The 22,584-nt window shown below is 36.8% G+C and overlaps 2 long non-coding RNA genes across 2 annotated transcripts in view; both read right to left on the reverse strand.

Moving 5' to 3' along the window:
* Window positions 1–325: 325 nt before the first annotated feature.
* On the reverse strand, window positions 326–4,026 carry LOC139124367 (uncharacterized). Its single transcript, XR_011549915.1, has 4 exons — window positions 3,639–4,026; window positions 2,855–2,955; window positions 1,980–2,078; window positions 326–1,098 (listed from the first exon to the last, which is right to left on the reverse strand). It is a non-coding gene; the product is annotated as an uncharacterized lncRNA (long non-coding RNA).
* Window positions 4,027–15,773: 11,747 nt separating this feature from the next.
* Window positions 15,774–22,584, reverse strand: part of LOC139123973 (uncharacterized) — a 45,083-nt gene continuing 38,272 nt past the window's right edge. The window contains exon 3 of the long non-coding RNA XR_011549808.1: window positions 15,774–16,445. This is a non-coding gene — a long non-coding RNA (uncharacterized lncRNA). The remainder of the gene's footprint in view (window positions 16,446–22,584) is intronic.

Raw genomic sequence — 22,584 nt, forward strand, 5'->3', positions numbered from 1 at the left:
GCCAATCAGCAGTGTGACCAGGCTTGTTCTGTTCAATAGCCATTTTGTTGTTTACGTTGTTTACCAACAAACTGCCAATGTAGTTCGGGAAAACTCTAAAACTGATGACGTTCATCGTGCATATCTCGACGTTAACCGTGAAATATCACGGCTGTATTTTACGGTGAACGTAACTAGGATGTCGCAATATGGGCATGGGTATATATATATATATATATATATATATATATATATATATATATATATATATATATATATATATATATATATATATATATATATATTTATATATACAATGTTTATTTATATTTCCATATACACTATATGATTTCATTTTTTGTTTATTGTATAAATATTTTATGAAATGTTGTCGCTAACTTTCAGGACATAAATTAGCTCAGCTGAAATTTACAGATTGTAAAAAATTAATTTACATTCATCTTATATTTTTCAAAAGAACATGATGGTTCCACCCTGAACCTTCATCGGTGATCCTTGATCAAGCGAAGGTTGTGCCTCGAAAATGAAAGGCTTAAACTTTTCCCCAAACTTTCCCCTAGGGAACCAGAATAAAATGCCAGAATAGAATGCCAGAATAAAATTTAGGGGTCATGCTGGAAAAGTTCGTACAAGAGAAACAAATTATCCAATATTTACCCATACTTGAAATTCAAAATGTCCGGTGACCTTATTTACTCATTCAAAATGGCTGCTAACCCTAACCCCGTGCTACCGCTATGGGGTCAGTTGAGACGTTATTTACTAAAAAACAAACAAAGCAAAAAAAAAATGAACAACACACGGGTGGAGTACAATGTTTTGAAAAGTCCTAGAGTCCGAAAATCCGTCACCGAGGACAAGTTTACCTTGAACACAAGACATTGTGAGCTAAGAGTTTGAAAACGAACGAGTGATATTAACCAGTCTCGCAACTTCTAACGGGTTGCAGCATCTTGCGCGTGGAGTAACCCTAGTTATGATCATGGTCTCACGGTGGCGTTTTCCACGAGTAGCATGTTTGTTGGTCTTAGGTCATAGCGAGGATCTTTCTCAATTAAGACGAGCTCGTTCGGATTAAACTGATTAGGTGGATACTTCCTGAAAGACAAAATGTCCGTGCCGTACATTACAAAATATAAACCATATGGCGCTGGTCTGATACTGCATGGGCCATACACATGACAGCAAATTTATTGGAGCGATTATCTATGGGTTTTCGCCCATAGTGTTTATACATACAGGGAAAAGAATAGAACATAATAGAATAGAATAGAATAGAATAGAATAGAATAGAATAGAATAGAATAGAATAGAATAGAATAGAATAGAATAGAATAGAATAGTAAAGAATAGAATAATCTTTGTTGTCCATTTATGACAAGTTGCCTTTCGCTTCGCCAAACACAAAATACAGCACAATACATTACACATCACAACATTAATTGCTCATGTATAAAAATATAAAAGTTTTAAATCTCCTACAAACACAATGGGTTCTGTCTCCTATGGACAAATTTCTGTTACAGTATTCGGTATAGTTATTGTACTTCTAACAAACGAATTGTGAAAAGGGTATTTCGAATTATCAGTACTCTATATCAACGTCAAGATAGCATCTTCTCAAAATGTAATTACAAAGGGTGAGAAGTGTCACTGACGATTGCATTTCCTTTTCTATGAATGGTGATTTTATACTGATCACACCATTGATTTTGTTTATGGCCTATTATTTTTCCTGTCATGTTTACGACCCGCTTAAGTTTATGTCTATTGCTCAAATTACAATTCAACACACTAATTTTCATTCCAAGTTGAAGATGGTGATATTTTGCCACTTGTGGCTTGAGGGTCACGTGTCTAAGCTAAGAAGGACATTCGGTTTATATGCATCATCCCCGTCACCATTAGTGATTAACCTCACGTGAGCGAGGTGGACGCGGACCACAGCTCGAAGGAGCAGCGCCATCTATCTAACTTACCATTCTCTTCAACAGGCATAATGTATTTGCCCACAGCACATAAACCGACCCAGCATATACACCTCTGAATTTGGGTGAGACAAACTTGAAGTTGATAGCCTGCAGAGGAAATAAGACTATCTTTGACAATGTTTGAAGAAAGAATCTGCCCTTTGAGAGAAGGTGGCGGGATATTTTGTTATTTTGGAAATTCGTTTGTAATTTTGAAAATTTCTGTTCTTTGGCACTATACGTTGTTGCACACTTCTTCCTATCGTTTTCGTAAAGATACAGAGGTATATACAGCTTGAGGAGGGGGGCCATTTTTTATCCGGGTGGCGGTAATGTTATTCGTGAGCAGCAGGGGGCTTTTGAAAACCTTTGCTTGTAAATCCAAGATTAGGGTGGGGCTGTTTTTTGTGGACGATGACCCAATGCCCAATGTCCAATTTTAATCAACAACAGCAAACAAACGGTTTTCGTCTGAATTATCACATTTGTGGAATGAAATCAAGTGTGGGTTATGGATGCTGCCGTCCTCCATGTTGCCTGTTTTTGAAGCGCAATAAAGAATGACGTCACAGATCTCGCCAAGATTCTCGCTGATCTGTTTCTCGTGCGATTGTACGTTTTTATATTACACACTATATTCTTCACTGCTGCGTTCGCTTCAGTCGTTAAACAGTTGAGAGCCGCCATGTAAAAAAGCATGGTAGATCAGGAAACCTGAAGTACGTTGTTTTTTCCCCTTCGCAGTTCAATATCACGCTCTTGATTTATGTTTGCGAATCAATGGCATGACCAACAATTTGTGTTTTTTACCAAATCATGTTGACCAATAGATCAGAAAAAAAACCTGATGTGAAAGGCAACGATTGTCGTATTAGAAACATTACCTGTAACGGTGTCCAGATTGTTATGCCAGCCAGGCATGTAGGTATTGTTTTCTCTTTGGCTTCGGCGAACAAATCATATTTTCCCTCCATGGCAGACATGGCTAAAAATGGATTCAGCAATTGTATGTGTTAGACATCGGAAATTATATCTAAAAATGAGATAGGGTAGCGTAATGCCCCTTGTCGAGTGAAAGTTAGCGATTAAACCACATACTTAAACAACACGCATTCTAACCGCCCTGTGTTTTGAAAAAGAAATCATGATTAATCCATTGGGGATGTAAAACAATGCCATTATCATCGAGTAATGGTCTCTACCACATCAAATAATCGAAGCAAAAAGATTGGCACTTTTTCCAACGATGCAACTATTTTCTACTTCTGTTTGTTCCCTATTTTACAGAACGTGTGAGTTATGAATGGTGAAAGTGACATTTCATGTATAACCAGACCAAAACATATCACACAAAAAAATCACAAAAATCGAATTTCTCTTTTGAGAACAAGTGAAATAATTTTTTGACTATAACCCAATTGGGATTCGAACCCCCACACACTCACGGCAACATCACCTAGCTGCTAGGCTTCACACAAAACCAGTCGGCTACCGTTCATTTTGGCAACAATAACGACTACTACTACGAATTCCAGCACCGCCACCACAATTACCGCCACCACCACCACTACCACTACTACTACTTACTACTACTACAACTACTAAAAAATTGTAATTCTGTTTGCTGTTTCTTGAATCTTAGAGCAGTAAGCTTATCTTAGTACATACCTATGTAGAAGGAACTTACGAATACTGAGTCATTGCGATATCAATTACTACCTTCTTCACAATAGTCCTTACTGCTGTGCCTGGTAGCAACCAATCAAGTATTCTAAAATAGACGTACGTTCTACCACCTTCTAAAATCCCCCATTTTCCATACCGCTTGATCGTTTCGACGTCTTGTCCATCGCCGATGATCGTCTGCTGCGAGTATTCTGACAGTGAGTAAACCACGCTGAAAAAGACCGAGTTTCTGACGAGATAACTCCGACCAATGCGCCTCAACAGATTGAATGCCATGTCTGACATCGCACGTACGCGTCAGAGTGGCGATTGCGCTCCTATTAGGTATTTTACAGCGTCGAGCAATGGCCGTTGTACGTAGAAAACGAGATCTCGCGCGATTTATTGACACGCCTGTGAGAAAAATGTAATAGCTGGCAGGAGAGGGATATTAGATGGCAAATAGCTTGAATAGCTGACAAGCCAGACCTTCTCATAAATCTCCACTACTTACTTGGTAACCAGCAAATAGCAAGCTAAGGGGGCTAATAACGGCAAAAATGGCTAATAACTTGAAGAGCTGACTAGTCGGGCCTTCTAATAAGTCTCCACTGGTTACTTGGTAGCCGCTAATAGCTAGCTAAAGAGGACTCATAAAGGCCAATATGGCTGACATCTTGATAGCTGACTGTTCGTGGCTTCAAAGAAATTAGCTGGTAGCCAATAGCTAGGTTAAATCGGCTAATAGCGTTTAAAACGGCTTATAGCTTGAATGACTGACTATATCCAGGCCTTCTAAGAAGTATCACTTGTTAGCTGGTAGTTACTGCAAGGTCACTTATAGCGACCTTTAATATCCTATCGAAATTTAGAATAGCTTGAATAGCAAAGAGGAGCTAAAAGCAAACTATTCACATGGCTAATCTATTAGCAACTAGCTATTAAGGGAGTTATCAAGCAATCCACCAATACTGCGCTCCGTTGGATCAGAACCTGCTTCCGGGCAGGTTATGGTAGGCTTGGTACGAGCAAATGTACCGGTGTTTGTTCGATTCATTTCGCTTCTGGCAATGGCGCAACAGAAGACTATCCCGGTCACACATACTGCCAGCCAAGGGTCCAACAAAGAATTTTTATTTAATATTGTAAATGATAAATTTAAGTTTCAAATGTACTTGTATAGGTATTATTGTACACTTAAAATTTAATGTAAATCTTCCTTGCAGAGTCAATCAATCTTGAAATTGATTGACTGCTTCTGATAAATACACTTTTGTTATTGTATGGGTACGAGAGGTGTTGTCTTCTCTGGCTTAATTGTTGAAGGAGAACAAGGACTAAAATCACACAAACAGTAAATTTCAACCACCCGCAATGGGAGAACCAGGGATTACATACTGCCGCTGTAAATTTTAGTTAAACGATTATTTTAAATTTTCTGATTTGGTCAACATTATGACATGTAAAAGGTAACAGCTTTAGAATCCAGCATCATCTTTCAGGAAGGTTTTTGCATTTTGTCTGGACAGAACAATCACAGAACATCAACATTCTTAGCGACGACAGCCATTCTATGAACAATGGTGTTACATATACTATGATAATGGACTCAGAAGATTATACTTTTAGTTTCCAGATGCCTGCTACACAGGGTAAACCCGATGTCACAATGGCACAATAGCGGGTATTATTGGTAAGGTCTTTCTTCCTTTGTATTTTAAAACGGAACATAAACACCAAACAAAAGATATGACATGCATGACTTATCTGAAAGGTAATTATCATATTGATTATATCATTGTTGACCTTGCGCATAATAACGTATTATGATGTACTGCTCCCAGTATGTGTTTAAGTCACACCGGATGATCAAACGGCTGCACAATAGTGACTAATGAACCTATCATAAATAAAATCGACTGTTGGTGCGACAAATACGATGTTGCTATGCGCAGTCTCCGCGAAACATAACATCGGTCCTGTCACTGTCCCGAAGGCTCTTGCGGTGCGCCTATTGCGGTGTATGCCTCTCTGGTTACACGCTTGTCACTATATGGCCCGTCACCATACTGCAGTTGTTGTATTTTGGTGTTTTTACCTTTTCACCCCATTTCCCACAGTAGAGGTCCAACTTTGCCAAGACTACAAAGGGATTGGACGAATTCATGGTAGTGAAGGGGTTAAGTTTTCAGACGTTGGTATCACTTTTTAAGTAGAATGTTGCTTCTGCGACCGCCGCTTATTGCTTTAATTCTTATCAAGCGATATGTTCTCTTGGTGTTCCATGATGATGTCTCTGATCAGATCCGTGAATCGATGAACCGAGGAAATAAATAAATACAAAATATATTGTCCGTGTACAATCGGGGTAGGTGGCGTAACAGCGATTTGGAACCTATTGATATCAAGCTGTTGACCGTTTGCTTAGTCGATTATGTGGAAGCCTCTTTAGTTTCCTCATTTTGCCGTTAATCATTCTCTTCATTTTGTCGATCATGAAACCTTTTTCCGCACCAACATCATGGAAGGCATGCAATCGCAAGCCGAGCAGAGGGCCTGACCCACAAATTCTCGAGATTGTCTTTGTGGGTTTATTCTGAGCAAGGGTTTCGATAAAAAAAGCCGTTGCATGGATCTCTATTCACGTTGTTGAACTTTTTAGTTCGGTTTTCTCTAAATTAACAATTAAACGAGCCAACAGTGACGTGTGGACGCTCCAAAAGATATACTGACAGTTGAGTTTGTACCATGCTGTTTTATCACTCCGTCAACTTCCGCGCTCATGTGATTTATTTTTTTTACACAATCAGCAGTTATAATTCCCATTCCCAAATGCATTTTTGCGCACTTACTAAAAGGAATAAGTTTCCCTACAAAGTGTTCAATGAAGCTGACCATGAAGAAATATCAGAGTAATTGGAATAATAGGAGAAAGCAAGACAGAATTCAACAATGTCAGTTCGGGAACTTGCCAAATACAGAAAATATAAAATATCAACAAATATAATTTTATAAATATACAAATACACAAATTTGGATTTATGCTATATATAGTAAATATTTCATCGGAATGAGGCTGTGACCTCTGCAAAAACCAGAACATGGGCTGTTGCTAAGCAACAAGCACTAATTGATACGGCGATACTGAGAATGAAGTGCACCGCTAAAACTCAATTTTCTATTCATTTCCATCTCAGAATTGATTTTTGTTATCATTTCTTTAAACTAACTGGTCGGAATATTCGTGCAGTAGAACTTTACAGAAACTGATGGTTTATAGCTGTTGTTTTCTATAACTACTGTAGTAAAAACAATAAGCAAAGATTAGCGTACGCTGCTTACCCCGTTTTGAAAAAAAATACTATAAATCTATATCTCGAAATAACATGGTTCGGGAGTGAACTCAGCCAAGTCCACTTTTTCCACAGCCTTGTTTTAGCTTGTTAAGTTTTTCATTCATTTTGCTTGTCAAGATCATCAATTAAAGAAATACAGTTACTGGCACTCTCTCAACATCGGTCAATATGAGGTCACGTTACCAAGAATTCAAAGATGGCCTGCATTTATCCAGCATTTTTCAATTGGGCGTCATGCAGGAATCTAAATGTAATTTAAAGCAATAAAATAACTTTAGTCCCGATTTATATGAACAAAAATATCAATGTTTATGTTGTTTCTATACTTGTACACTCGGGGTTTATGATGTATTTGGCCATTTATTAATTTTACCAAGGAAAAAATACATTTTAGGGGACTTCATTGAAGATAATATACACCTTAAAACTAGAAAATGTAATCTTTTTGATCAGTGTGCAAATGTTTGTACTTGAGAAACGCATTACATGGATATATCTAAAAGTCAAATTCAAACATGTTTGAATTTTTCATATTCAGACTATACAGTTTCGATTTTCACAAAAGATTTTTTGTTCTTATCCTCTTGTATTCATAACTATTCTTTTTCGATTTTCACAAGTCCGAGACTACCGAAAAAGGCTATGGGACCGGTGCTAGGTTACTTGGAATGTAATCTTGTGTCATTTCCGATTGAAAAACAATAATATAGGACCAGCAAAAAGGACTTTATCTGAGCAAACTATTTGTCATACATAGTTTATCGTCCGAAGTTATGTTTTTCGTACATGTGTATGCACAGTTCCTCCTATAAAGCCACGCGTTTGGCATATTTGATTGTTGTTGATCGAGTTAAAGGAATGAAATTATACTATCGTTGCTTTCGTTAGACTCTTGTTCTTTTCATTGTCTCTCATTGGCTGACTGTTTGCAAACAAAGACAGCCCGAGAAAAACAGCAACAAGAGGTTTTTTAGCCTTAGAATTAAACAACAGTTTGCGTTAACAAGCTGTCAATATTCATTATCATAAAACAATAAAGTCATTTTGAGTAATGAAACTCAGAAATGCACATTTTCCCTCGATGGTGAACACAAATCGGAATTTTCTGAGACAAACACGATTTTCTTAATTTTAAGATAAAATCATCAGAACCTGTGCAGTGTGAACAATGTGTAAGCTTCATTTCAAATTGTTAAAAGTTATTCTAGAGGAAGTTTTATTGATCAATGTGGATCTCAACATCGATTTTACAATTTTTTTTTTTGTTATGACATCGGTCGGACCTACACGATGACTTGGACGAAATCTCAACTTACGAAAACATTCTTTTGAGTTTTTGTAAGCAACACTTAAGGTAGGAAGCGCATCGGGGACAGATATTGGACTTTCAAATTTCTGCAATTATTTTTGATCTACTCCTTGTGGGAGCTCATTTAAAGCTCTTAGAGGAAGAAACTTTCACCGTTTCAGTTTTTCTAAAATCCAAATTAAATTCCCCCATAGAGGTAAGTCATTGATGGTCGTCGTTTTGAATTTCAAATATCACAAATCTTCGTGATTTGTTTCGCTAGTTGCAAACTGTGCACGGTGACTCACGATTTTTATTGTTGGTTTGGTACGAGAATGGTTCAAAGTTTCATCGATGGAAGTTTGAGCAAAAGTTTAAGTCTTTCACTTTCGGGGAGCATACTGCCTTAAACGACATGCATCTTCAAAACAAATTTCAGTTATGCAACACTGTGCCTATTTTTGTTAAGTTCGAGAATTACAATAGTGTCATTCCACAATACTTGATGGCTAGCTCTTGCGTGTGGTACGGTTGGCTGCCCCCGGTGCATGGCTTGGCTTTTCTCGGCAGACTACGGAGATATCACGTTTATCCCACGATCTTTGCAATATCCTACTTCTAACACGAAAGTCTGCATAAGCTTAACCCTTTAATTGTCTCTGTTTTGATTATGTTTATAAGCCCACAGGCTTGGAGCAAACCAGGACTTTATCTACTACAGCTGAAGAATGTTGTTTTCTTTTGTTTAAATGTAAATTAGATGGGTCTAAAGGATAGAGTTGTCTTTTTATACACAAAGAATAAAGTATTTGAATTGAATCAATTGCATAGAATAGTGGACAATGACCATAATGAGTTTATGAATTCCATATTGGTCACGTTGGGGGCTGATTGGTAGCAAACAAAGGCGGACCGGAAAATATTATCCACAAAAGTTGTTTAGCCATAGTATAAAGGTACCGATTGTCGTTAACAAGCTAGTAATAGTCAATATCCTTAAACAATACGGCCAAGTCTTTCGGAGTATAAAAATTCACGAATGCATATTGTTCTTTAAACTCAAGTTATCACATGTTGAAATATCTTGGGTCTTATTCAAATGGATACTCATGGTGCTCATTGTTGTATTAATACTATATCAGTATTATATGACACAAACTGGATTGATTCTCTTTTCTAGTGAGATAAGGTTGGCTGTCAGCACCCTCACCGGTGCTTTATTCCACATGTCATTAAGTTTATTCTTTCATTTCTGTAATAGTGTTTCTGTGGACAATTGATGTCCGATTTAAAGAGAAATAAATAAAATAAAATAAATAAAATGAAAAGTTTGCGTTGGTGTTAAACGATTAAATAGTGAAAAGACTCCCAACAATGATTATCCCTCCTTAAAATGCGTAAATCATTCGATGTCTGCAAGAATCGTCTCAACTTAGTGTACAGATCTCGTATTGAAAGTGCTCTGACTCTAAACATTAATCTATGGTATGGCAATTTTACTGTTAAAGAAACACACTTTTCCGAATATTGATAACACGCTAAAAAATTAATCGGTTACCGGCAAGATGTTTTATCAAGTCTTTATCACGTTGCAGTGAAAACAAAGACACACAATGCCATTGGTGATTCAATTCATACTTTTCATTGTCAATTTCGGATGCTCCCTTCAGCAAGGTGCTATATGCTTCCGGCTCGTAGAAAAGGTCATTGTAGAAAGTCGTTTTTGTCTACAGCTGTGCCACTTTTAACCACTCAGTAAATCGGGTGTTTTACACTGTTGTTGTCTTATGATTCACAGCGCTGTAATGTAAATTTGATGAGCTGAACGATACATTTCTGTTCAATAGACCGAGTGTAAGATATTTGAATTAAATCGAACTGAATTGAATAGTCAACAATGACCATAATTTATTCATGAATTCCATCGCGACAAAGGGCAAAGCTGTTGTGTGCAAACAAAGGCAGACCGGAAAAATCCTACACAAGGTTTTATTAGTCGCACTACTAATTATTGTTGACAAGTTGTCAATAGTTATTATCCTTCACCAATGCTATTGTTTATCTTTCACTAATGGCTTAGATTATTAAAAGGTTTGATCATCAAAATTGCTGGTATAGTTTATACACTATCCAGGCACAAAGTGAGAGAGATATATTCAGCTATTAACGAAACCTGTAGTAAAAGATCGTGGTTCCCTCCATCGAAAGTTCCCTCCCAGCTCTTTCGTTTCTCTGGTCCACTGTCCCGTTTCTACCGCTGGCTGCGCTGTTCTTGAAAATAACACAGCAGCTGCAACGGTGCTTGAATCCACTGACCAGTCGGTGTCGGGCAAGTAGCATTTGTTTATATTTTACACCATCATTGGAACTTATCGGCAGATTTGTGATCTTTACAGAAAAGTTGCAAGTTAATATATCCATGTAAATAATTCATACCAATTTTGCACTGCAGTCTTACGGACTTGTCAGGGGGCTGCTTTCGATTTTGGGGGTTACCCTATTTTTTCTTTTGGTGAAAGGGGATCACCATGGTGTGGAAAAGCTCTGTAGGGGAGTGATCTCAGTATTTTAATTTAAGATAGCAGCTAATACTTGCATAAAATGCATCATGCCAGTCACGAATTGCATCATTCAGTTGCAATTTTGGGTGCATCCTTTCAGCGCCGAACATTAATATATATATATATATATATATATATATATATATATATATCAAAGATGTCTGGATGCTAGCAAATTAACAATCTATTTAGCAAAATGTGGTAACCATAGCGAAATTTCTCCTCGTTTTTGTCATGTTGTTTGACTTCAAGGAATTAAATCATACTATCGTTGCTTTCTTACTGATAAATCCATCAGAGCAGACAGGTATCTCATTAAAGAAACAGCAGTGACTAATGTGTTTACAACATTTATATCTGTTAAACACATTTTGTGCGAGTTTTAAGAGGGGAAACATGTGATGTACTTACAACCGTGTAATTTAAAGGACAATGAGAAATATGCTGTTTCAAAATAGGTACAAAAATAAAATGAGTCAGTTTAGCCAAGAAAAATAAAAAGTTTCCTTTGTTTCTCGTCCTCCCTCGCGTCAATTCAGCCCCCCCCCCCCCCCCGCGTGAACCTTCACTGCATGAAAACGCAATAATATAGATAAATTCACATTAATGTATCGCCTGTATTATAGAATAATAAACGTGAATCCACATGAATCCACATGAATACAGGCTTGCTGAATACAAGAAATGGATTCTTGACTGTATTCATCTGTATATGCACTCTTCAGCTAAAATACAGGCAATAATCCATGCTAATATAATAAGTATTATAGTGTTTTCATGCAGTGCTTTTTTCTGCTCACGAGGAAATAAAATGAAATAAAAAAATAGACGCAAAAATACGCGACAAGAGTGCATAACACAGTGCTGTATAAGACAGAACTGTAAACAAAATAAATGACACTAACCATCCATTCAGAACTGTACATATATTTCACTGTTATATTACGCTGTAAAAACTGTGCATTGATGCACTATAAGCTTAGTCAAACCACAGAACTGTTGCTCTACAAAAAATACTGAAGCAACACTGCATTTCTCTCCGTGCATTCCTGTGTTGTTTTTTGTGTTTTTTGAGCGGTCTTGTTGGTTGACGAATAAAAAAAATTGAGAAGAAAAAAATCCGCGTCACCACATCATTTTTGCAATTTGTCTAGGATGAGAAACAAACTTTTTATTTTTCTTAGATTTTCAATTTCAAAGGAGGGCATACAGCTGGCCGCCATCATGAAAGTATGTAAATTAGCATGTCATGTAAACAATATAGACAAATAGAAAGAAAGACAAGCGACGGGCATTTTAAAAGTGTTAAGTGGTTACGTAACCCCTCCATGTACGCCTCGCCCCAGGTAGCTCTCGACTCTCTTTTCCGAAGAATGCCGACCGTGCACCCTTCGGTAGTTTCCGGATTCTCGCCAATTTTTAAGCGAAAAGTTCGTGTTGTTGTTCTCGTGTGCTGATGAGCGGAACTGACTTGCTGGCATGGCGAAAACGGGAAAGTTTATATGAATATATAATTAGTGTTTGAAGCAAACTTGAAAGCCCTTTATCACTTTCAGATGTTACTCAATGGTCATACCGTCTTTAACAAGTTTCTAATGGGAAATTTATGAAACTGCTGGCGTGTTATATTTTGATTGGCGTTAAGTAGTGTTTTTGCCCTAAGAGCACACAAAGTAAGTGTGGTTGCTACGCGACAGACAGCTCGATGCCATCTCGTCCTACTTTTTGCATAATCTCGTGCAATTATTAACCACGAACAAAGTCTCCAAAAGTCTAACACCTGTGAAGCTCATTTTAATATGAAAAGGCCATAGTTTGTCGAGACAACGATGAATCAAACGGCGTGCCGCGTTGCAAGTCTGTATTTCTATTTGTCTGTGTCCATGGGGACTAATAAGCGCGCCTGAGGTACGGAGACAGCAGAAGACCAATGTAAAAGTATATGTTATGACAGAATCTCTTTTGAGCGCTAAAATAGTAGTCTAAAAACATTTCACCGCCCATCACCCTAAAACAAAAACGGAGAATAGAGATCGCAGACATGCTCCTGTGAGAAAACTATAACAGCGACCCTTGGTACAATTTTTACCGGAAATTTTGTAGTGTTGTCACAGAAAACGAGAACAACAGATGTTTTAAAGGTTATTTAAATTTCCCGTCACATGATACTGCGTAAGCACTGGGTACAACTTGTGCACAGTTATTGGCTTGCTTAATATCTAAGCTTTCGAATATTAAATGATTTTACATTCATAGTTAATTATTTGTCAGGGATTTTTAGTTTGAAAGGGGGTCGTCGTTTGCTATCAAGGACCCTGAAACACTGAAATACCTCAATGCTCATGTACTTGTCTCTTCTTCTCATATGTTACAGCTCATGTTTTTTATCGTGGCATGATCTTTAAGTTAAGAACTGCGTTTTAAAGTAATTCAACGCTTAGTTTTTCTTGTCCTAAAGCTTGGACAACAGTTCGTTTCGTCGGGGCGTCATCTGTGGTGATGTTTTACGTCTGTGTATTGACGTGATCAGTTATATCACTGTAGCAGTGATTTCGTCACTCACAGTGGCGATCACTTTTTTGTCAGTCTGTCCTTTCGGTCATGGTGACTTCGCAGACGTCAGTATATTTTGGCTTGACCACTCAGAAGATCTCATTCGCGGCTTGCAGAGCCACCTTGTCATATTGCAAAGGGTTTTGATTATACTTAAGGTTGATTCGAAGAGAATAAGCATTGCGACATACGTTTGATATAGAACTTGTTCACGGAGTTATTCTACACGAGGCAACTTGCTGAACGAATCGACGGGCAACGCTGTTGGCAACACAGTCAGGCGACGCGACTGGAACAGTTATACGAGGCAACTCGTTCGGCGTTTTGTCGCTAGTTTCCTTGCAAAAGATTTTGTGGCGCATGCTGAAGAGTGTACCAAAACCTTGTCCAGACCGTGGCAAACCCCAATGTGACTCGACCACACAATAGCATTAATTAATATTGAAATCGTCCAATTAAAGAAATTCCTACTAAATAAGTTTACAGAATGATCGAATTAATAAAGGACAATTTCAAAAAATCTCGGGAGATGTGTCTGTGATAATCAACCGAAAAGTCACTCCTACTAAATAATTGTACAGGTCGAATTTATCGTTAAGAACATTTTCGAAAATTAATATAAAACATGTTTGTCATGTCGAGATGGCTTCACGGGCATGATTGACATGGATAACATAGACCTAGAAATATCTACCTTTCGTAAGATAACCGATAAATACACCAAGCGACGGATATGCCGCGATGTGCCCTCCCGGTTATCACAATAATGGCCTTATGGCAATCTCTGAACTTGGGCACAGATATATATATATATATATATATATATATATATATATATATATATATATATATATATATATATATATATATATATATATATATATATATATATATATATATATATATATATATCACATGAACTGGCCCGAATTCCCACCTGTGTGACGTAGAACATGACGGATAAAAATCCGTATTATCCCTGTTGTACGTCATCAACCGGAACTTTTTTCTTGCAAGGCCATGGTACCGTTCATACATGCGGGTCGCGACGTGAACATAGACCGATTTGTCGTGATCGATGCCGTGCTCTCATGACATTTTTACAAAAGGTGACCCGATAAATCCACACATGGAAACATAGAAGGTATGCCCAGCGAAATTTCGAGTCGCTAAAACCATAGCTGTTCCCGAGAATCGAATGGGGATACCGCCGATCGTTTTATTTTAATGGCTTAGCTTAGTAACGTCGCAGCGCCAGTCGAGTCGCGTCGTAAGGCTCAATATGGACGTCGTACCTGGCGATCCCGGTTGGCGATAAACCTGAAATTTACAATTTACACCTCAACGGAAGTTCAACTGAATAAATGAGTACAGTATTATCTTCGGGAAAGCGACATAGCAGGCATAAGCATAAAGTCATTCGACTAACAACGATAAATTTTCTTCATAAGATCTTGTGAAGTTTAGATCTTCAACAGAAACACAATTAAAGTGAGTTATAGCTGTATGAGGAATATGGCAAGTATAATCAAATCACACAATAAGAGGGTAATCTCCGGAGAACAGCGTAAGGACCAACCAGCTGATTGCAATTGCAGGGTTAAGTCAGCATGCCCCTTGAAGGTAACTGTCAAGTCAAAGGCGTGGTGTACAAGGCCAACGTATCAACGGAGGGCAACGGAGAGAGGTTTACATCGGCCTCACTGATAACACCTTCAAGACGCGCTACACTAATCACATGAAGTCGTTCCGCAACGAGAGATACAAAAACGACACCGAGTTATCGAAATATGTATGGAACTTAAGAAATAAGGACAAGACTTTGATATTTCATAGTCGATCATTGATAAAGCATTGAGCTACTCTAACATGAACAAGCGATGTAATCTTTGCCTATCCGAAAAGCTGCATATTATCAATGCTGACAAATCTACACTGTTAAACAAACGCTCTGAGTTGGTTTCAAAATGTCGCCACCAAAACAAATATTATTTATCGAATTTTAACACTACCTACAAATAGAATGGTTCGTCCCGATCATATATGTAAGAGTGTCGAGCTAGTAATCCTTTCACTCTATCTGAGGATTGCAAGATGCATGAAACTTAAGTAATAGATTTCATTACTTTGTACTTGAAGTAATCTGTTTATATATATATATATATATATATATATATATATATATATATATATATATATTAATATTATATATATAATATATATATATAATATATATATATATATATATATATATATATATATATATAATATATATAATATATATATATATATATATAAATATATATAATATATATTCATCCTCTGGTGTGGAGTCACTCAGCTAACTTTCCCACATATGCAAACACAAGTTACAGCTATTCATTACCATATTTTATTGACCTTTCTCACTCATTGAAATATGTTGATTCAACAAAAATGTATCATATGTTTATCTTAAGAATATGTCGGATCCAATATGTTTAACATTATTTCTTGTTATCTTATATTTTCCGAAAAAATTAAGGCATGTTTTCATGCAAATTCATACTTTTATCACATTCAAAGAGAACACATGGCACATGTTAATTCATAGCTTGTTGTATAGTATGTGCAGGGTAATGCAGTGTTTGAAAGGCATATTCCGTCAACAGGCATAATGTAACCTCCGGTCACACTTGCACTTGTGTTCGGAACGACTCTGCCTTCATGATCTACACATACGGATTCTACACTGTCGTATGTGGAAGAGGTATACTGTGCCCCTATCATATACCCATGGTATTGGAGCTCCCAGCCTGATGGACAGTCATTCCTTGCCGGGTAAAACATAGTATTGCTGCGCAGGTCATTCAAGCAAACCGCGCATGGCAGATCATTATAGCGTTGCGATTCAAATGGACCAGTGCTTGCTCGGTATTCCTGGTGATACAAGCGTCCCCGTTCATTCTGTGTTCCACTGACTACAACACTTTCGTCGTATAGAGGGATAAATGGAAGACAGAGAAGTCAGCACCATTGCCTGTGTCTGAGTAGTGCTTTCCAACCATGACACCTAGAGAGAAAACAATCAGAAGAGTTGCGTAAGGAAAACACTTGATTGACAAGTAACATGCACCAGTCAGGAAAAGTATGAGTAGAACTAGCTTTGGCAGCAAAGAGTCAAGAGTTGAAATAATAATCTTTAGGTCCTGATTGGGGTTTTGCGGACCGAGGTTGTACGGCGGAAGGGCATGAGAGTGCACGTGAATGAATGAAGCTAGTTCTGAAATGCATGCGCTTGCCCAAATTTTGACAAAGTGTGCCTAGGCATCACAATTATCTTTCCAGCCCTTATTCAACAAACTGATACACTAATGTGAGGGCGGTTTTCCCATGGCGTTACAATGGAAAGTGACTCGAGTTATATGATAAAATCCTTTCGGCCCTTTTACACATTTTGCAGACAGAGGTTGATTGGCGAAGGGGCCCGAGCGTGTACAAGATTGACAAATATATAAACCACATGTAGTGAAAATGCTCACTTGTTTCAGTATACATTACAGTTGTCTGTGAATTTAAACTTTTGCTATATAGTGTTATGATCAACTTTATGAACAATGTACAACGAAGAGTAATTACCCGGTCATTCAGTATGTAAATATGTAATTAGCTAAAATAAAAGTACTAAATTTCTGTGACTGTTGTCATTGTTTTATAACTTTATAAAGTAAATGTAATTGCCTTTGGTCAAGTTCCTCAAGCTATAAATGCCAAACGGTGAAACGTAATTTGATATACAAATTATAAATTAGTTGACATGAAAATGCAAAATTTCACTTGTCAAACATAATTGTCTCATCAATATACTTTGCAAGTTCAGAAACTCATTTTAAGATTCTTCCTGTTTTATATATCCCTGATTGCAAAAGTTAGTAAATATGCAAATTACAAGTGTTGTCAACTTTGGTCGTGTCAATCCAGACAAATCTCTTTACGGGAAGTTCGTTAAAGAAGCAAATTAGTCATGTTTACCAAAAAATGCTAAAAAAGCTTTCAGAATTGTTACATCAGTGTATCTCATATACATATCCTTATAAGGAAAGTTCGTTCAATATGCAAATTAGTGATCAGCTAAAGTGAAAATGCTAATTGACTTTCAATATTGTTTTCACCCAGAATCATCAATGTGCGTATAGTGTCTCGCCAACTTTAAACAAAATAATCCAAAAGTATATCCGTAATTAGAAGGTTCATAAATATTTGCAAATTTGGATTTTGCATATAATTATCAAGTTTAAATACTTAATGACTTTTAATGATTTGATGTCATAGTATCTTCAATATACATAACAAGTTTCTTTAATTTAGGTCAAGTCAATCAAGATATATAACTCTAATTAGGAAAGTTCATTAAATATGCAAATTAGTGATCAGCTGTAGTAAAATTGCCATATGACTGTCAAATTGTCTTAACCTAGTATCTGTAATGTACATGGAAAGTTTCGTCAATTTCATGGTCAAATATATATACTTAATTAGGAAAGTTCATTAAATATGCAAATTAGACATTGGTCGAAGTAAAAATGCTTAATGACTTTCGATAATGTTTATCATATTATCTGTAAGTACATCGTAAGTTTCGCAAATTTTGGTCAAATTAATCCAGGTATATATCCCTTATTAGGAAAGTTCATTGAATATGCGATTTGATGATCAGCTGAATTAAAACTGCCGAATGACTTTCGATATTGTTTTGACCTAGAATCTTCATGAACACGGCAAGTTTCGCCGCAGACAAATTGAGAGACAGAATAGAAACGGGTATTTTTTTAAGGTATGAAGGGTTGCGTAATTCCCTCCATGTACCCTCACCTCAGAAGCTCTCGACTCTGCTTTCCTAAGAGTGCTGAACATGCACTCTTTTTCGCCAATTATTAAGTAAAAGTATGTTCGGCAAAGTTCATGCTGTTGTTGTCGTGTAGTGATGAGAGACATTGGCTAGCTGGCGAAAACGGGAAAAGGATTGGGCTTCGGGGAGATTAATTTTACCATTTGAACAATTCCTCTCCCGTTTTTATGAGCATTTAATTACACTGGGTTTCACCTAGGTACCGCAACTCAGCGTATGAGACGGACACATTTCACGTAAAAGTCAAAACGTTTAGCTCGGGTATCACGACGCATTACAAAGTCACCGGCTCACTGATTAATTACAGTAAGCCAGCATGGGCAGCCGCACGTCTGTCTAGACTGAGAGATACAATGTATCTACAGTGTGTGGCTTTTTATTTACTTTCTGTTGAGAAAACCTTCATCTCTCCAACTCTTAGCTGAAACTGTAAAAACAGTTATATTGTAGATTAAATGTTTTGAACTTTTATCTCTCATTCCAGACAGAGAGGCTGTCCCATGTTGATTTACTGCAATTAATGAACGATTCGATGGCTTTGCAATGCGTCGTGATACCCAAGATAAACGTTTGTTTTGTACGTGAAATGTGTCCGTCTCATACGCTGAGTTGCGGTACCTAGGTGAAATGCACTGTAGTGTGTTTTAACAAACTTTGAAAGCCTTTCGTCGTGACTGTCAGATTGTACTCAATGGATTACGATCAGTTATATCGTCTGTAACCTCCATAAATGTAATAATATCCACAAATGTAACATCAACCATAATTGTAATGAAGTGCACCCATAAATGTAATATCATCCATAAATGTGACAAAAATTAACCATAAATGTAATGAAAACATCAACCACAATTATAATAAATGGTAACCATAAATGTAATAAACAAATCACCCATAAATGTAATACTTGTCAACCATAAATGTAATTAATCTATTTTATCGTTGCAATTGAGGAATTAGCCCTTAGATATTTATATATGTAATAAGGAAAGCAACTCTACACATTATTCATATCTTAATTGTTGCGTTTAGTGTATTTTGAAAGTGTATTTTACGTTTTCCTGTTTTGTGTACAGAACCATTCGCTATGGCGAGACACAGCTGTAATGTGAATGTCAGTGCACTCTCTACTCCAGAGTGGAGGACACTGTATAACACAAATATCCTTTAACGCCATTTTTCGAGAATTTGCTGTACTTTCTCAAAGGTATACAGTCATCTGTAATCTAAATATGCCCATATATGGTCAAGGGGCGTTCCTTGGTATGCAAAATGCCCACGTGAGGGCGTTGTTTTAAAAAAGCGGCCACACACTTAAAATCTGTGATTGGTTAGATTTTCTTTTCCATGGTAACTGTGGCAAAATTTGAACAGGTGACAGTATACCTTTAATCGGTCGCCTCAAATTCGTCTTCAGTGGATAAATTGTGTGGAATAATCGATAGAGTGTCTGTATTCCTATGTTGTACCACTTGAAGTTTGTTCCTTCACTGGGGATGCAAAAATTTCTAATTTTGTTCTACTGTGTTCAAGGTAGTGTTCGTATTGTTTATACTAGATTGAAATATAGATATATGTTCTCGTCAACACGTTTCTTGTCGTAAGTTTCTGTCATAAGGTTGTATATTTCTCTGTTATTTGCTCTGAGTCAACTGTCATAAACTTGTGTGGTATCACTGCTTGACGAGTTATTTTGTCGCTTCCTTATTATGTAATTATCAGAGTCTAAAACTGCTGTTCCTCTTCCATTATCTAAAGGTTTGATCGAGTACCTCCCAGTTTTCTGATCGTGTTCTCAAAGTATTCTTTTCTGAAATAAAGGATATCTAGTTTCAGAAAAGTATGCAATAACATTATACTAGTCTTAATTGAAGTTAATATGTACTCAGGGCATTGATAAACAAATAATACAAATACAAGTTCAAGTTTATTACATATATGGTTGAGTTTTATTACATATATGATTAATTTGTTTACTACATTTGTGGTTGCGGGTTGTTACATTAATGGTTGACTGTTTTATTACATTTGTGGTTGATTTTGTTACAATTGTGGTTGATATTACATTTGTGGAGATTATTACATTTATGGAGGTTACATCGTCTTCTACAAGTTCGTCATGAAATGAAGTGTTTATAAAACTGCTTGCGTGTTATGTTTTGATTGGCGTGAAGTAGTGTTACTGAACTGAGAGCATACAAATTACGAGACAGGCAGCATGACGCCATCTCGTCCTACTTTTAGCATAATCTCGTGCAATTAGAAACCACGAACGAAGTCTCCAAAATGTCTAACACCTGTGAAGCTCATTTTAATATGAATGGCCATAGTTTATCGAAACGACCATGAATCAAACGGCGTGCCGCGTTGCCAGTCTGTCTTTCTATTTTTCTTTAGTTTCGCCAATTTTGGTCAAGTAAACCCGGGTATATATTTGAGTTTAAAAGTTCATTAAATATGGAAATTAAGAATTGGCTGAAATAAAATAGCTTAATTTCTTTTGAGAATGTTGTATCATTGAATCTTCAAGTACATCGTACGTTTCGCCAATTTCGGTCCAGTAAATCCGGCTATATATCCCAAATTAGGAAAGGTCATTTAGTATGCAAATTAGGAATTGGCTGAAGTAAAAATGCTTAATGATTTCCAATGTTGTATAATAGTATCTTCGATATACATAGCAGGTTTCGTCTACTTTGGTCAAGTAAATCAAGATACATAACCCTAATTTAGAAAGTTCATTAATATGCAAATTAGGAATTGGCTGAATTAAAATGCTTGATGACTTTTCTGTAATGAGAAATCATAGTATCTTCAACATACCAATTTTCCTCGATTTTGATTGAGTCAATTCAGATATAAATCCCTTATTAGCAAAGTTCATTAAATAGGCATTTTAGCGCTTAAACTTTATATGTGATAAATCCTTGTGTGATCACATTTGTAGTAAATTGCAGCCAATTCTGTGTAGCCGTTCTCATTGTATGTCTGTCTTTCTACAAAAATTACTTATGTAAATGAGAATGCCATATGCAAGCCACACCCACCAAAAACTAATCAGTTTTTGCCATTCTCGAACAAAATCCATGTACCAAATTTGATTCTCCAGATATCAGGCACACAGACAGACAGACGACAGGAAGATACACAGACACGGACATCGTTGCGACATTAGCTTCCGTGTGTGAACACGTTAGCTAATAATGTTTCGCAAAGTTTTTGCGAGAACGACGCATGTGTCATCTTTTTGGAAAAGCGATGGCAGAATAATTTACCTTATGAAGTTACAATAATATTCTGCAAAGATATGGATACAATACATGAAACAACAGGAAATTATCGCAATTTTGGTAAATTTTCGAAAAAAGGATGACTTAATCCCGCCGCAATTAATGACGTACAAATATCATCGAAGAATGAGGCAGAAATCGAGATGTAAGCAAAACAGGGGTGTGATATAAATTATCGTGAATTACGATAGCTAGGCAAAAATTTGACAATCAGAAATAAGATCGATTGAAAGAAATATTATACCTTTAAGTAAAGTTTGTATTCGTTTCGCGCGATTAAAATACCACGTACTTATAATTGAAAAACCGGTGATTGAGATCATCAGTAACATGTTTAGTTACCACTAAATTTCAATAGAAACATCAATCGATGTCGCAACAATGATCAAAGACAAAGACGTTTCTTCAAGTCTTCAAATCTCGTGCTGGCTCTCTGTTTGGTTCGTTTGTGAATCGCAGCAATAGTAACCGGTACAAAGATGTTTCAGGATTACCAGCGCCACCCGTATTTGGAACAGAGTCACAGTGCGATACAGTAAAATTGTTGCATCAGCGCATTGGCGTTTTTCCAATAACGTTAATCAGGAACTTGGCTCGAGAGCGTTACATGATTACAGTTTTCGTACGTTTTCCTGGATCCCCATGTTTTCATGCAATTCTTTGTAACGGGATATGATTATCGGTATAACTGGTTTGATCACTAATTTGTCACATGGTAATCACGTACTGAGTATATGTCTTTGTGTAAGTTTTCCAGGATTCCTCTATTTTCATGCCATTAGAGGACAGGCAGACCCTTCGGCATCATACAACAAAATTATCGATTGGCAGAGTCTAAAGAAAAGGAAAATAATAACGTGACGGATTGTTTCGGCAAATCAACTTTGCATCGACAAATCGTATGTGCAAACACAGGAGCGTAAAAAGTTCGGGATAAGCGTATGACGAATTAAAATAAAAGTTTCTGGATAAACGAATGACTGATCAGATTATAAGAGTCGACACAGTTTGCG

This window comes from Ptychodera flava (genome assembly GCF_041260155.1).
Source record: "Ptychodera flava strain L36383 chromosome 23 unlocalized genomic scaffold, AS_Pfla_20210202 Scaffold_23__1_contigs__length_28996876_pilon, whole genome shotgun sequence".
Lineage (NCBI taxonomy): Eukaryota > Metazoa > Hemichordata > Enteropneusta > Ptychoderidae > Ptychodera > Ptychodera flava.